A 16,054-nucleotide genomic window follows, 5' to 3' on the forward strand; every position below is an offset into this window, starting at 1 on the left:
AAAGCAAGAAGGTTTTGTCAATAGGCTTCTCTTGATCAGACCATCTGTACTAAACATCAGTCACAAGATTCCCTTTGTTGCCTTGGTCTGCGATTCTTACTCACAGGCTTTATTTCTTTTCTGGTGGTAGTGGCACCTTTGGTGCAACTGGACCTTTATTCTCTTTGGCTTTTGGCTGGCTTTCCCTGTGCAAAACTTCTTGCCTCTTGTGCAGAGGCACCTGGGGGAATGAGGTGGGGAAAAAAGGGTGTCACTTGCTATCCCAAGCATGGACTACCCTCCCTTGCTCCTTTCCTTACAGCTGCTACCTTGTCCTTGATGGGGAACAGATAGATCCCATTGATCTTTAATTATTTCTGGTGACTGCTGCTGTCTCAGGGCAGTCAGACCTGGGTTCCAGCAGTCTATCTCCCTTTCTGACTCTCTAATACTCCTTAATATTTTTTAAAATTCTAACATTATTAATTAACAATTACAGTTGTTTCCCTTGCATGGTGCAAGAGACTGTTTTGAAGTGTCTAATTCTTATCAAAGATCTATCTCCAAACTATTCATCACTTCCTGTAGCACTGTCTTCTGAGGAGTCAACTCATTCCTCAGTCTCTGCAGAAGTGAAATGCAGTTTTTCAATAGTGACTGGGCTTTCATCTTCACACTCTACTCAGTATTCAAAATGCAAAGACATATGGGTATTCTGGTTCTGTAGTAATGTGCACCATGCTCCTTTTTTCTCTTTCATGAGAACAATAATAGCTTTTTTCCTGTAATTTGCACATGTAGACCTTTCTGCAAATACTGACTGATGCAGCTCCATGTGAGGCAAATAAAGTTTGTCTCCCAAACAAGCACATTATGCTGATCCAGGGTAGAGTCTTCTGTTTTCTTAGTTTGAGCTAAATCATCACATGGATGATTCCTAGAAGTAGTTTCAGAAGAACTAGAGCTTTCAGTAGAATTTTATTGTATTGACATTGTGTGGATTGGATGCATTCTCTAGCTGTATCCTGCTTTATATGCTTCTGCTTGCTGAGTGCTGCTTGATGCACTAACACAGGAGGTGATGTAGGGCTGCTGATGTTGGAGTTTCATGTAGGAATTCTGCACAGTAGGCAGTAAAGTCTTCAAGTTCTTTGCATGATCCAATACTTACTTGTATGTGTCTGCACAATTTCTGAATTGTTACATTTTCTGGATTGTCAGTTGCCAGACTGTTGACAGAATCTCAGGAGTATTATATTCATTGAGCCACACCTTCATACTGGAAAGGCTGGTAACCCAGACCACTGGGTAAATCCAAACTCTATTTGCCAAGAGCTGTGCTGCTTTTGCATGATGTACTTTACTTTTGTGATAAATAAAATTACTCACCCTTGGGTTCAATTCAGTTTCATTGTCAGTGGGTTTCACTCTATAAACTACAAATTCCTCAGCAGAGGTGGCAGACACTTAAACCTTGCCAGCAGTTAAAGCAGCTGATGGCTACTCACTTTTGTTAGTAGCAACTTCTAGTAGTTAGTAGCTACTAACTTGTTTTGTTTAGTAGATTGATTTTGCCTTCATCTATATATTTAATTGTGGCCTTAAAGACAAAGTTTTCTTCCTCATTTGGTGGAATTGCTAGCATATGAACCTTTTGAAAAGGGGTTTTGTCGCATGGGGACTGCCTCGGGCAGGTCCTGTCGGGGTGCCCTCTGATCTGGGAACGTCTCTGCCCCAGGCCCTGCAAGCAGCTCCCCCAGCCGACCAGACTGATCCCGTGCCCGGATGTTGTAATAGATGCCTCACCAGATGGACGAGAGGACTCTTCACTTGATAAATCCAGCTGGGTTTATTTAGGACAAGTCCGAGGGTCCAAGCAGGGTAGGAAGAGGGAAAGCAGGGTAGAAGCAGGAGCAGGCAGGCAGACAGCCACAGCTGAAGGGGACCGGTGGCAGAGCCAGGAACAGGGGAGGGGGCTGGCTTATATAACTGAAGGGAGGTAGGAGGGGTAGGAGTACAAACTGCCCAATGGGGTGAGAAGTCAGGGGAGGGGTAGGAGTGAGGCGACTTAAGCTGAACCAATGGGGAGCAACGTGGGAGCGGTCTTCAGGGGGAGGACCAATGGGGAAACAGAGGATGCACAGCTTTCCCAGAACTGGGGAGTGTACAACCGCTGATTAGCAGCAGAACATTTACATTGAAACAGGGAATGATGGGGAATTGTGCCAGTCTCTCGCCCTGACTTAAACAATAGTGTTCTCCCAGGGCATCCCAGCCCTGTCTTCCCCATAAGTGACCCTACTGTCACATAGTAAAATGCCACCTTGTATGCATTATTGTTTATTACTCAACCAAAGTTTGCTGTATTTACAATGTGGAGAGGCAGTACTGTTGCCTGAATCAAGAAAGAAAAATGCTTTCCAGACAATATTAATATAGATAATACAAAAAGCAGATCTTTAATGGAAGCTTCCAGGTGCCCTCATGGCTATGGGCACAGGTGGAATCAGATTTGTACAATTTTTATAATGTCAATTAATTTATATATCTAACAAATATTGTCAAGTTAGTGCCCCATTGGAGCCCTCCCCTGATTTTTTAGCCCTCCATTTTATTATGGCTGTGATTTATGGTGCAAAACAAAGTGTCTTTGCTGGACTAAAAAGACTAAACAGAATCCTAAGTGTAGTAGAAGGGTTAGCTTACTGTTTTAAGAAGTAAGTGAAAAGGGTAGGAAGAGTATGAAAAGCTAGAACCATGTATCAGTAGTCTACAAAGCTACAAGTATATGAGAAATATACAGAAAGCAAAAATTTTTAGGCATCAGTACTATCACACTTTGTGGTGTTTGTATACTTTTATCTGGTATATTCTGGGTCATGTTTACTTGTAAATTAATTTGATGACAGTCTGGACACAAACCTCAAATATTTTAAGGTAGGCACAGAGTAGTCTTTAAAGTTTGTCATCTTCAGTTTGAGCATCTTGGCAGTAAAATCATGCAGTTCTTGTGGAATTCCAGCTTCTGTGTGCTTCAAATAGTGCAGAAGCAGAGGTGCCTGACGTGTAGTGTTCTGTTAGCAGACTGATAGTGCCTTATGTATTCCTGATCTACAGAAGAATCATTTATCATATTCCACAAGTTGTCAGTCATGCTGTGTAGATGCTGACCAAAGATTCTTGGAGAAGGAAAACTGAAGTGGATCACACAAGTTGCATCTGTAATTCCCAAAGACTATAGGCAGTCATCTGTTAGAACTAACATAACAGGAGTGCCAGAATTTCCTTTATTTTTTGTTCTCTACAGAAACAGAGGAACTTGTTATGTTAGGTCAACATTTTGTATGGATGTAAGGAAGCAGTCCCTGAAAAGAATGATTTGGGAAGAGGTCTTCAGAGGCTGTAGAAGCTAAATGGGGTGCGGCTGCGCGGCAGATGTTGCCTGGACGGCCGCCTTCCCAAGAGTGTCTCCCCAGGAAAGGATGGATAGCCCAGTTGAGCGCCAGACGCTCGCACTGCCAGTTGTTGTATATATGCTGACAGATGGAAGCAGGAGAGGCTCTCTGTATTGGATTCCCGCAACTGTTTAATGACAGGTGCACTGAAGGGGGTCCAGGGACAGCAAAGATCCCCTAACAGGGGAGGGTCCAGGGTTTTTAGCCAGCCTGGAGTAGGGGGGGTATTACAACGTGAGGGCCAATAGGTGAAGGGATAAGGGGAAGTACAAAGGCGGGATCAGAGGAAGTCAACCAATGAGTAGAGAGGGGGGAAGTGACAACCAGTGTGAACCAATAGGGAGGTAGAGAACAATGAACTTTCTAGAACTGGGGAAGGGAACAAGGGTGATGTCATTAGAGCTAATTAACATAAAACCCAGAGAACTCTGGGAGAAAGCTCCAAAGTGTCACTCAGACTTAAACCATGGCGTCCTCCCAAGGCATCTCAGTCTCTCCTTCATCTGTGTAGGATACTACAATGGAGTACCAAGAAACAGCTTAAGACGTGAAGTAGCAGAGTGAGAGCTGAAATGAAATAGGCAGGAGATTGTGCTCCTTTTAAATGCCTTTATTAGTGATCAGCTGAGGTGGGGGCCTGACGGATCGTGCGCATGCTGCTGTTGCTTCCTGGAGTGGCATGGAGGAGGAGGTGTGTAGCTTTGTCCGCTTTGAAAGCAGGCAGAGCTGGGGATTCAGTCCTCGTGGGAGCGGCAGGAGATTCCACAGTTCGAGTTGCCACTTGAGGTCCTTACTCCAGCTGACATCTCCCTAGGCTAGAGTGAGAAGTTAAAAAGGTCCCAGTACACACCAGACCAAGTTGCTCACCTCCAGGAGTCACTTGGGTTGTTTAATTCTGTGGTGGCTTGTTGCTTTAGGGGTTTTCCTTGCTGGGCTCAGCATGTTTGCACATTTGCATACAAACTCCGATGTCACTTCTTCCTCACGGTCCAGGGTGCCATTTTCCAGGAAGCAGCAGGGGTGATCCAAGACCCGACGAAGGGAGATTTCTAACTACTAACAACAGGTAATGAACAACAGACAATTAGATAACAACAGGTAGTAAAACTGTAATTGGATAATAAAGCTGGTAACAATGGGTTTAACTTATCAACTCTATAACCTTTAAAAATGGACAACTTGTTTTATTCCTAACAAGAGCTATGAGATACTTCAGTTGGCAGAGCATGACTGCTGCTGAGTAAGCCTTTAATGACTACAAAAAGAAGGTACTTCCTAAAAGGAGAGAATTTAAAGGATGAGCATTAAATACTACTAATAGTATAATAGTCCTGTGCGAGCCTTTTTAATATGTAAATCAACTTAACTACTGAGGCATAGAATACTATATTCTTAGAGATTTTTAGAACGTCCTATGCATCTAAAAATAGTTTTCTAGTTGATGTGAGAGATGAAATAGCATTTTGCTTCAGCCCAAAAGGAGTACAGAGCAGAAGTAGGAAAAGCATTAATTCTATTTTTTTTTCTTGTTACCTATAGTTTAGATGTAGTTTGATCTGTTTCTTGCACCTGTTAAGCCTTGTTGGGAACCAGTAAAGAAGCGAAGTTGAAGATAAAACCAAAAGAGGGAGAAGGATGCAGGGGAGAGGAAAGGTTCTGGGGGAAGGGTAGGCAATTGGGAGAGAATGTAAGTCCCTGAGTACCCAACCAATGGGGAAGGGGACAGGGACCCCCCCCTTGGCTGCGAAAGGGTATAACAAGGTTGTCTCTGTTGAGGCAGGGACAGAATGAAAAGACTCGGTTCAGAAGGCAGAAGAATAATCTTTATTACAGGAAGTAGTGTTCCTTTTTATAACCAGAATCACTTAAGTGAAATATGATTGGTGGCAAAGTGAAAATCTTTCACACCATTGATGCACTATGAATAGCACACTGTGGTAGAACATATCTATAAACAACATGAACAGAAAGAGAGATAATAATTGTTTTCATTCCTTCTCCTAACTTTCCCAGGCTAGGCCTGGGAGAATTCTCTCTCTTTTCTCTCTGACTGAAGTGATAATATCCACAATAGGTTGCCACTTTAATGAAGTGTGTGTGTGTCCACCTCTTAGAGGAGAGAAACAAATTGGACTCAGCTGATTTGTTGATACTAATAAATAATTTTTGCTTCAAAGACTTGGTCCTCTCTCAATTCTATTGGAAAATTAGTTATTTCTCGCAATTCGGAGACTTGTCCAGGATCCTTAACTTTTGGCCCTGCAGGGTAGGACATCAAGAGGGGGAAGGTGTTACCTTACTGAGTTTAGCAGCTCTTGACTTGTTGTCATACCTTGTGAGACATGCAGATGAGACCTGGATAGGGGACTCTAGAAGAAAAAAGGGGAAAGGAAGAGAGGGAGAGAGTAGAGTTTACGCACGGTAGTTGGTAACACCTGTGAGTGCACAGGACCCACATAAGAAAAGTGACTGTTAAGCATTACCTGGGTGGTCTGGGGGGAGCAGGACTAAGTGTGTGCATTTGAGACAAGGAATCCCCTGTGAAGGAACCTTCTAACTGCAGTTCCTTCATTCTGGAAGGGATACAGCCAGTGAAGAGACAAAGCGAGTCGTATCTGCAAGAGTCCTGTGGGAATACTGTGAGATGGGAAATAGCTGCAGTGGAAAGACTAAGAGGAGTGGAGGTTGAAAGGCTCCACTCTAAGCATACCTCCTGACAGTCCTTTGGGGAGGATGCTCAGAGACTGGGGACAAGAGGAATTGTCTTGTACTCAGGGGAAGGATAGAGAAAAATGATTCAATATTGCATATTTGAATTAACTAAAGAGCCCATTAGATCAGACCAATTATATTGGTCCAGATACAGGTCTTTGGAAGATGGGATGTGTCAGGCTTTAAATCTATATGTGAACACAAAAGAGTCTTGGGACCAAGAAGAGAGGGATTGTGCTGCTTGTTGGAAGGGATATTTGTCCATGTTTGTGACTAAAGACTTGAAGAAGACTAGACTGTTGTGTGTTTTTTCTTTAATGGTTTGTTCCTTTCACCCTATATTGTTAGTTCATTCCTAAGTTGTTTCCTCCCCCTAAATTGTCAGTCCTGATCCAGACCTACCCTTTATTCCAGAATATTCCCTGTCACTCCACCTACCCAGCTGTCAATCCCTCCTTGTACCAACCCCCTGTTTGGACCTCTCCTTTGGAAATCCCCTAATCCTCGAGGCCCCATTGGTTTCATTCCAGTGGCCAACAGAGTGGTGAGTTATCCTGACAGCCTGGGAGCTCATAGGTGGAGTTGTTATTGTTGGTTTACTTTTCTGCTATGGACAATGTTTGTTATTGTTTTTGGTGTGAGGGGGTGAGGGTGCACCCCTCCTTGACGTCAGCTGCCCCTGTGTTGAAGAAGCACGCCACTTTTTGATTGGTGGTGCTCCCAGGGGGGAAGTGGCAGACTGGGAGTCACAAAGCTAAAAGCTGCCTAATTGGCTGTGCATAGCACCCTGTCACCCCAGATAGTGTGAAGAAGGGGGGTTGGTGCCCTGAGGGGAAAGGGAGTTGAAGGTGGTCACTCACTGGACCCTTTTCTTTTAAGTTCCACATTTTACCGCAGGGGAGGGCGGATTGTTGCTGTGCTGACTGGATGGGGTGTGACTGTTGACACAGCAGAGGGAGGTTTATAATCAAGTCGTGGGTACATTGATGGGATGTGGGAAGAAGTTTAGTAAGGGGTTGTTAAAAAGGTTCACGCACTGGCTGTTCCTCCACTTTCTGACGGTGTCTCTCGAGGATGTTTGGACCATCCTCTTTTGGGACCAGGTCGGTGTTAAATTAATGGATTTAACAAAGAGGGGTAGAATTGCATCAGGCTGCAGCAGGATTGTGGGCAAACAGCTGTGAGAACAGCTGGACAGGAAAGCCAGGCCCATGGACAGGTGCAGCAGGAGCAAAGGCTGGATGAGAAGAGTCAGCGAAGAGTGGGCGAGAGGCCAAGGGCTAGGGTGCAGGGCTTGGAGGCAGTCATTTGGGCAGTTGGTAGGTGGCAGGGCTCAGGAAGGAGGGACTGGATTCAGCAGGCTCTGGTGGGTTCATGTGAAGCACTCCATAATTGTTTATATACCACATAGTTCCTCCCATGGTCTGGTCACCCGAGAAGAATTACTGGATAGTCTGGAGGGTTGCCCCACTGTAGGGGGGAGCTGTTGCATCCCGGAGTTTGGGTTTAGATTAGGGTTTTTAATTTATGTTAAAATAAGTCAAGTTCTGTAATCCCGCGTTTCCCCTGCGTTGTTCCCCCCCGCGGTTTCTGCCCCCATGTTGCCTGCTGCCGGCTCTTACCCCTGTGCCGCTCCTGTAACCACCCTGCCGTCCGCCCCGGGAAACCCCGTGCTGGCCGCCCCGAGCCACACGGTCCCGCTCAGCCCGTGGCTCGGCGCCCGCCCCTGCGGGGTTCTCTGGTTGGTCGCTGTTGCTGGCGTCACTGCCACGGCAGCCGCCCCTATTGGCTGGCAGGCCGTGGATCCTCTCGCCCCGCCCCTCTATAAAGCCCTATCCCGCCGGCAGTCAGACGCCATTTTCTCCCATGCGAGTGCCGGGAGCGGTCGGGTCTTTCCATCGAACCGCGCCACGTGACCAATAAACTGTTCCTGCCAAGCACGGAGTAAATGGACAAATTCCTTCCTCTTTGCCGGGTCCCTAGCGCACGGTAACAGCGGTTGGCCAGCCCACGCACCCGAGACACGGAGCCGTGTCCGGGAACCCGCGGCAGCAAACCCTGGCAGCACGTGGAAGCTACGCCACAGCCGGGCTCCCAAGAGCCGCGTGCAGCCGGGGAGAGCAAAAACCCACGCCGCAGGGAGCAGTTTAGAGTCTGGTAGCAGAGGCATTCTTCTTCCCTGATAGGCTGCCAGAAAACATCCCCAGAGATAGAACCCTTCTCTATTTCCTAAAGGGGGTGCTTGCTCAGAGACAGTCCTCAGCAATCCCCTCCCCTTCATGGGGACTTACTGCCTGTGTACTTGCTCACATGCCACATTTCCTAGAGCATGTGTCCTTCTGCTACTTTGCCATTTGATACCTGTCTTGCTTTGAAAGATGGGTGTTTGCCACCGAAGGTGGAAACCTCCCTTGGAATGGAGGATATGACTCCCTTCCCTCTGAATTATTATAACTTTGAAATTTAGGGTTTTTCAGGCAAAGATGGGAAAAGGAATAAATGTTTTTTACTAGTATGTATATGTATAATAAGGCAAACAAACAACAACAATGACAACAACCACAAACAAAACCAGAAACCCAGTGACAGCGTTCTCTTGGATGTCAGGCACTTTCCCCTTCAGTGCAGTTCCAGGCACAGCCGGCACAGGCGCTGTGTGTGTGTGTGTGTGTGTGTGTGTGTGTGTGAGTGTGAGAGAGAGAGCGAGAGAGCGAGAGAGAGAGAGAGCTAAAGGCTGTGCCCAGCCCCTTCCCCCAGCCCAAAATCTTACAGTAACTGCCACTCCTAAGGGAAAAACCCCTCAGGCAGGAGAGTAGCAGCTAGCTACACTCCTCCCCCTCCTCTATGGTTACATTCCTCTGTCTCTCTGAAGTACCGGTTGTTATTGTTTCTTACCAACAAATGATAGAAAATTCCCTAAGAGAAAGAAAACAAAAGGAAAAAATCCTAACTCCCTAACAACAACAAATACCAAATTTACAACCACAGTCACAAATCACAATTTATAACCACAGTTCAAGAAATAAAACTCAACAATGTTGAGTATTATTACTTCAAAATTCAGTTGGTACCTCATAGTAGTGGTGGTAACAGCAGGAGAGGAGGAAGAAAAACAGGAACCTTTGCAAGAGTTAAATGTGTTAAATGTGGCCACTCGGGAGTTAAAAGTTCTCTTCAGAGAAGCTGGGATTTGAGGGATGGTAGAGACTTGTGAGCTGTGGAGTGCATGCCTTCATCACCACCCTCTACCCCCACTTAATCTGAGAGCTAACAAGGCTCTATGGGAGACATGGCATATAGATTATATAAGTCCTTTCAAGGAAACAGAAAGAAAACAAGTGCTGGTCAGGATGGAGGTAGTTTCAGGTCTTGTTGATGCTGAAGCAGTAGGATGGTCTATTGACAAAGGATAGTAAAAGTGCTGAAGTGATGGTTCAGTTACTTGCCAAACCCAAGTCTATCCAATATGACAGCAGTAGTTATTTTTGGTTTGGTTTGAAAGACAGGTGTCTGGCAAGGAAGGCAGGAGCCTCCCTTGGAATGGAAAATGTAAACCTCTTCCCTCCGAATTAGTATAATTTTGAAATTAAGGGGCTTTCAGGCAAAGATATGAGAATAGGAATAACAGTTCTTTACTAGTATGTATATGCATAACAAGGCAAACAAACAACAACTACAGCATTAACAACAGACAGAACCACAAACCCCGTCCCAGCCTTCTCAGCCGCTGGCATATTCCCCTTCGGTGCAGTTCCGGTCACGGTCGGCAGGGGCGCTGTAGAGTGGCATCCAGTGGGCAGGGCCGGTGCGGTGATTCCCCCGCGTCTGCAGGGGGCGCTGTGGCGCGAGCCCGGGAAGCACGTGGTAACGAGACGGGAAGGGATAGAAGAGAGAAGAGAGGCTTCGCTTCACAAACCCTGGGGTGGCCGATCCCGTGCTCCAGGAGGGCTCTCAGAAGCAGCAAGCCGGGATGGCAGGATGTCTCGGAAGGCAGAGTGTAGGAGCATTGGTTGGTAGGACGGTCAGGGCGGACAGAGACGAGAGATCTCTGAAGCCATGTCTTGGAACATGCGGTTTACTATAAAGGGTGTGGGTGCAAGGGCCCTGCTTAGAGCTGCTAGCCACAGCTGGGAGCAGGCCCGAAAGACCAAGAGAGAGAGAGGCAAGAGCAAGAAAGAGAGCAAGAGAGGGAAGTTCCCATTACAATACAATGAATCTTCTGTGCTGAATATTCTAATTTTCACTAACCAATCTAGTACAAGATAAAAATCCTATAGCATTTACATACAACCTATAAGAATCATGACATTATCATACTGCGTTACATTTTAAACCCTAAAAGCTACTTTTTGGACCCCTTTTGCCCAGCTAGTAGGGTCTGCTCTGACCCTTGGACCTGCCTGCAAGCAGAGGGTATTGTTTCATCAAAAGGGGATTACCTTCAGCCAGCCATACCATTGTTTTCCAGTTGTTCAGTAACTAAGGCTTGGTATCTCAAAGCTTGCTTTCATTTCAATCTTGCTTATAGTTTCTATATTCTCAAAAGCTTTTGCCAGGCAATCATATTTATAAAGGCTTTCCTGTTTCATCTTCCCCAACAGCAGAGGGTATTGGGCTACAGTGCAGTGAAAACTCGGAGCAGTGCCGAAGAAGCAGTGGGAGCAGAGCAGCAATAGCCCAGCAGGGCAGGGAGAGGCAAGCTCATGATCCTGGGTACCCAAGCAGATGAGGTAGGTCCCTCTTTTAGTGAGGTGGGTGTTAATAAGGTCCCAGTTCAGTGGCTGCTCGGACAAGCAGAGCCTCACCCCACAGCAGAAGCAGCAGCTCTGGGCTGGGCTCCGGTGGCAGCAGCAAATTCCTTTCCCCAAGCAGCAGCTCCAACTGTCCCTGAAGCCGAGAGGGAGAGAGAGCAAGCCAGCAGCTGCCCCGTCTTTTATCAGCCCAATTTTCGTGGTATCTCTGCCCCTTGGAGAGAAACTCCTGGATAAGAGAAGTGCAACCAGATGCCCTCCTCTCCCATGCTTGGCCACTTCTTTTGTTTTTCTTAAGTTCCCGGTTGTTTGTGTTTCCTAGCAACTTATGGGTAAAATTCTATAACTAAAAAGGAACAAAAGGAAAGAAATCTAACCCCCAGCAATTTTACTAAGAATCGGATAATCTGTGGGCACAAATTTGTTGCAGCCTAATGGAAGACAATAGTCCTTGAAAAGATCAAGGAAATTGCAACCAGGTATCTAAGAAGTTTCACTTAGGCTTTCCTATGATTTGATTGGTGGTACCCGCCATGAGAGAGTAATGAATACTGAGAGAGCAAGAATATTTTGAAACAGACTACAGTGGGATCCACAATTGGGGATTCCTTCTTCCTTTCATCCTCTCCTGAATAGGTCAATCCATGGGCTGTTCAGAAATATTTAAATCATTGCTGCGACAGGCTGTTTAACCTATCATAAGATTTAAATAATTGCTTCCATAAATAAAACTTATTGATTGATTATTTGGCATTGTTTCACTATAATTTAGCTCAAGGATATCCCAAATATATCTTCTAGGATCCAACATTTTGTGTCTATGCCAGACCAGGTGGCCCAGGATTGCCCTCTTGGGAGATGACACCTTGCATATATAAAAAGCACTGGGTATATTTTATGTAGTCTAATGTTTAGTATTTTCTTCACTGAGCATGAAGAAATATAGATGTACAGTGGGCAGATGGAAAACCAGCTTGTGTCTGCCCTTATGGGTTAAGCTTTTCCTGCAGATCTTGCTTACCTGTGTTTTTCGGATGGGAAAGGTGCACAAGACCACAGGAAATTATCTACATAATCATTAACTATGTGACTGTTTGGTTAAACGTTATGCCAACTGAGTCACACTTCGAGACTACTCTAAGGGGTACCACATGATTGGGGCAATCCTCATATTGTTGCAAACTGTCATTGCAGTTAACCCTACAGCAGCATTCCCCAAAGTTCCTCTTTTGTCACGCTTTCTATAACACCAGACCTGCACATTTCAGCCTTTTTTCAGCACCAAGTACAGTGTGTCAAGGCTACTTAAAAGATGACAGCTGGAACCAAAGTTGCATGATGTACATTTTCATATCCATTTTCAAAGAGACCCGTGAGGGGCTGTTTAAACACTTAGCTTCCATGTCCTGACATCTCAATCTTCTGATAATTGAACCATTTTAAAATGAAGTAGTGTTTGCTCTTCAGAGTTTGTATTCATGATCTGTATGATTATGAATGCCTCCCCTTTTTCCCAAAGCTTGCTTTATCTGATAAGATCCAGCCCCTGGATTCTCTGTGTCTTGAGTCTGAAGTGTTGCAATTTGTTACCTTTTCCAGCTGAAGATAAGGTACTGGTCTCTCCACCAATTTTCATCCCAGCTTTCTTTCTCTTAGCCTTTTCTTTCATGTAAAAGTCATGGGGCGAATTCAGCAGTTACTAGATTCTGGCAAAGTTGTACTGGTGAGCACTTAAAATCAGTGACATTTTGGAGAGACATTTTCCTTTACTCAGTTTTTGGGAAAAAAAAAATCAGTTGAAGAGAAAGCAGGATTAAACAGGTTTGAAATGTGTAATGTGCTGAAGGTGACCTTGGGAAATAGCATACTTGTAGTCTGTAGATTAGACTTCACATCTCATTACAAGAAAGTAAAGAGAACATGTGATTTAATTGCAGTCACGTTTATTTGCAGTTTCTATACACACTTTCTAGGTAATCAAACTTCTCCAACACATTTTTTGAGAGGGGTTCACAATGAAACTGTCACCGCTTTTACTAAAAATAAATACAAGACTTAAAGTGTTGCACAGCTCTAAAATATACAAAGGCTTGGATTTAATGTAAACTTTGAAAACATTTTACAAAAGAAACCATATTTGCAACAATTTAAAAAGTTCGTATTTACAAATATTACAAAAATACAAAATGGATGCAAGTCCATAAACCATTGTCTTTTCTGCCAGCATGAACTGGTGCTAGTACCAAAATAGTTACACTGTAACCTTCTTAATTTTTTTTTAAATTCTTTAAGTCATAACCTACAGTATTTCTCTATCTGCCACCATTGCAGCAAATGCACTCAATCACTGACCTTTGGCAAAAGCAAATGTATGCTTGATTTGCTACAACTATCCCTTGCCCTCTATGCTGTCACAACAACAAAAACAGAAAGGCAAAAAAAAAAAAAGAAAAAAACAAAGAAGAAAAGGGGAAAATGTTACTTTTCAGAACACAGCTGTATAACTTAAGAAGTAATTTTCATAATATCAGTGCAAGCAACAGAACAGTAGGTTGAAATGACGGTTCAGCAGTTACCTGATGCACGTACCCTGTTTCAAGAGGTGAGTGATGTTCCCTTTGCTCTATGGCCTGTCCTCTGGTGCCTTAATGGCACGCTTGGAATGCTACAGGTCTCCCTGCCATTCATCTTCCTCTGACTCCCACATTTGTTCTCAGCTCTTGTTCATAGAGAATTTAGAATCTCTCTGTTTGGGTTTTAATCTGCTAAATAGAAATTAGAAAATTAAGCAAAAGGTGACTGTACTCCAATGGGATTGTTCTGTGTTCATTCTGTATGTGAAATATTGCCTCATTATTGTGGTAAAAAAACCACCCTAGTGTATATGTATTTATGTAGGGTGTCTATGAAGTTATTGATTAGTAATAAAAAATGGTATCATCAAAGTCAATTCAGCTGTACTCTCTTTACTGTTTTGAATGACTAATGAATTCAGGACTATTAAACATTTTGTAAAAGTGCTTCTGGTAAATGTTTTGTGGAAAACGACTGAAGAAGATAAACTAATGATTTTCTGCCCATTATTTAAACTAGGTTTTCTCATACTCTCCAGAAGGTGGTTTGTTATATGCTAAACATTTCCTCCTAAAACATTCTCATTCATTCACTTCACTTGTATTCAGACTTATTTTTCTAGCTAAGCTACTAATGTGATTAGCCTTTTGTTTCCAAAACCTTTCTCCCATTACCTTTTTAAAAACTGTTTTAGACAATTTTGCAGCCCTTCAACTGATGGATCATCCCTCATCCCAACACACCTATCACATGCACAGTGACTCTACCTCATCAACTGAATGCAACCAGGCTACATAGGAGGACAGTAGGAAACTCAGAATAATACCTGTCTTGTGGTAAGCACTAGACAAAATCAGATGTGCACCTTCTGGGGAATAATATTTCGGATATGTTAAACTGTTCTGATTTGCTTTGACTCCTTGAAATTGTAAGAGTTTTAGGTAGAACCTTCCTCTTTAAAACATGATCTGCCTTTTTAAATAACTCTCAGCTTTATGCATTACATGATTAAAAGAAAAAAAAAAAAAAGCAACTAATTCACACATCCTGCCTCCCAGTCCTTTACTTATGCTTAAAGCCAGCTTTTAGCCAATTCATTTATACCACAGAATGCTCTTTCTGCCATCCTACTTGACCTGTCCTACTGCACACCCCATTCCTCCTTCACTATTTTCTCTGCACTAACCTTTCCTCCGTTCCGAACTGTATCCTACAGCAACCAATACAAACTGCATGAGTTTTGAATAAAGAGGGCCTTGTACTCTAAGTAGCACAGATGGGGCTACATCAGTGGAAATTGTGGTGGCCCAAAGGAGAATCAGGCCTGTTGGTTTTATTCTGTTTAAAAATTAAAACTATAAAGCAACTCATGGGTTATTGTGGTTTTAAGATGAGAATATTCAAGTAACTTCAAGTAATTCAGCTTTTATCTCCCTGCCTTCATTTGTATCAAAGCAGCTACTTCGATTTGTCTCCTTTCCCACCCCAACCCAGTCCCTCACCCTGTTCTGTGTTTCTGGTAAACCCAGACAAAATCCCTACTGTACGTGGCTGGCACAATGAACTGGAGCTTTCCCCTTCTCAGCTCAGCAATGAACATAAATAATGCATACACATACCTATTTCCCAGCTACGTTTTCACAGTGTCATTTTTGTAAATATTTAGGTAGCATGAATCTCATCAGCACAAAGAGAAAGCTTCACTGAAAACTCATTGCAGATATTTACTGATAAATCGAAAGCGCTTCTTGCATGCTTATAATTTATTTGTTTCCTTTGCGAACCAGAAACTAATTGTGTTTAAAGATTATAGGTACCAGGTTATGACTGTGTTATGTATTCCAATAGACTAATAGGAATATGAAAGTTAAGTACTGTTTCCTCTCACATCTGTCCTCTCTGAAGCAATCCCTGCAAGCATAAAGGCCCAGGGGAGGCTGTGGGGTGGGACCCTTTGGGGCTTTGCATCAGACCCAGCTTTGTTCTGTCAGAAACATACTCATCTTCCCCACCAATCCTCACGGTAACCCTCCCAGCTGTGCTTTCCAGTTAGCTTCTTTGGAGCTGCCTTAGAAAGACAAATGGTTTCTTTAATCCCCTCACAGTCAGACTTTCCATTTCCTTAACTAAGCTGGAAAACTTCTGCTTTCCACTGCTCAATGCCATCCTTCAGGCCTGTCACACTGAAAGTGGTTATTGGTGGCCATGTTTTATGTTTGATATGAAAATGGTATTCACAGAATACAGTTATTATAATTGAATTCATTTGTCTTCTATAAACAAAGTTGTTACACAGTAAATCGTTTGCCATGTCCGCATTCTATTTACAAATTTTTATCAAAAATATGGTATTTACATATGTTTTGTTAATTTTTCTAAAGTTTGTTTCAGCTCATTTTAGTGTAGAAAAATACCAATTCTCAAGAGCGTTTTCTTTTCTTTTTTTTTGTTTTTTTTTTTGTTTTCTCCCTAGGGAAGCACTACAGTGAGGGATTTGTTTCTAGATGGGCAGCTTCTAGGAAAAAAACCCACCCAAAGTCACCTTTAACTCTATGGAAAGTGAATAGCCTTGAAATCTACAGT

General features: G+C 43.6%; 1 long non-coding RNA gene across 2 annotated transcripts; it reads left to right on the plus strand.

Annotated features, from left to right (window-relative positions):
* The first annotated feature begins 9,873 nt into the window (after positions 1–9,873).
* Positions 9,874–16,025, plus strand: LOC128803337 (uncharacterized). 2 transcript variants are annotated; one of them, XR_008435687.1, is made up of 4 exons: positions 9,874–10,143; positions 10,748–10,876; positions 14,166–14,307; positions 15,945–16,025. It is a non-coding gene; the product is annotated as an uncharacterized LOC128803337 (long non-coding RNA). The 2 variants fall into 2 exon arrangements; XR_008435688.1 differs by having other exon boundaries at positions 10,751–10,876.
* The last annotated feature ends 29 nt before the right edge of the window (positions 16,026–16,054 follow it).

The sequence above is a fragment of the Vidua macroura genome, chromosome 2 (assembly GCF_024509145.1).
Source record: "Vidua macroura isolate BioBank_ID:100142 chromosome 2, ASM2450914v1, whole genome shotgun sequence".
In the NCBI taxonomy this organism is placed as follows: domain Eukaryota; kingdom Metazoa; phylum Chordata; class Aves; order Passeriformes; family Viduidae; genus Vidua; species Vidua macroura.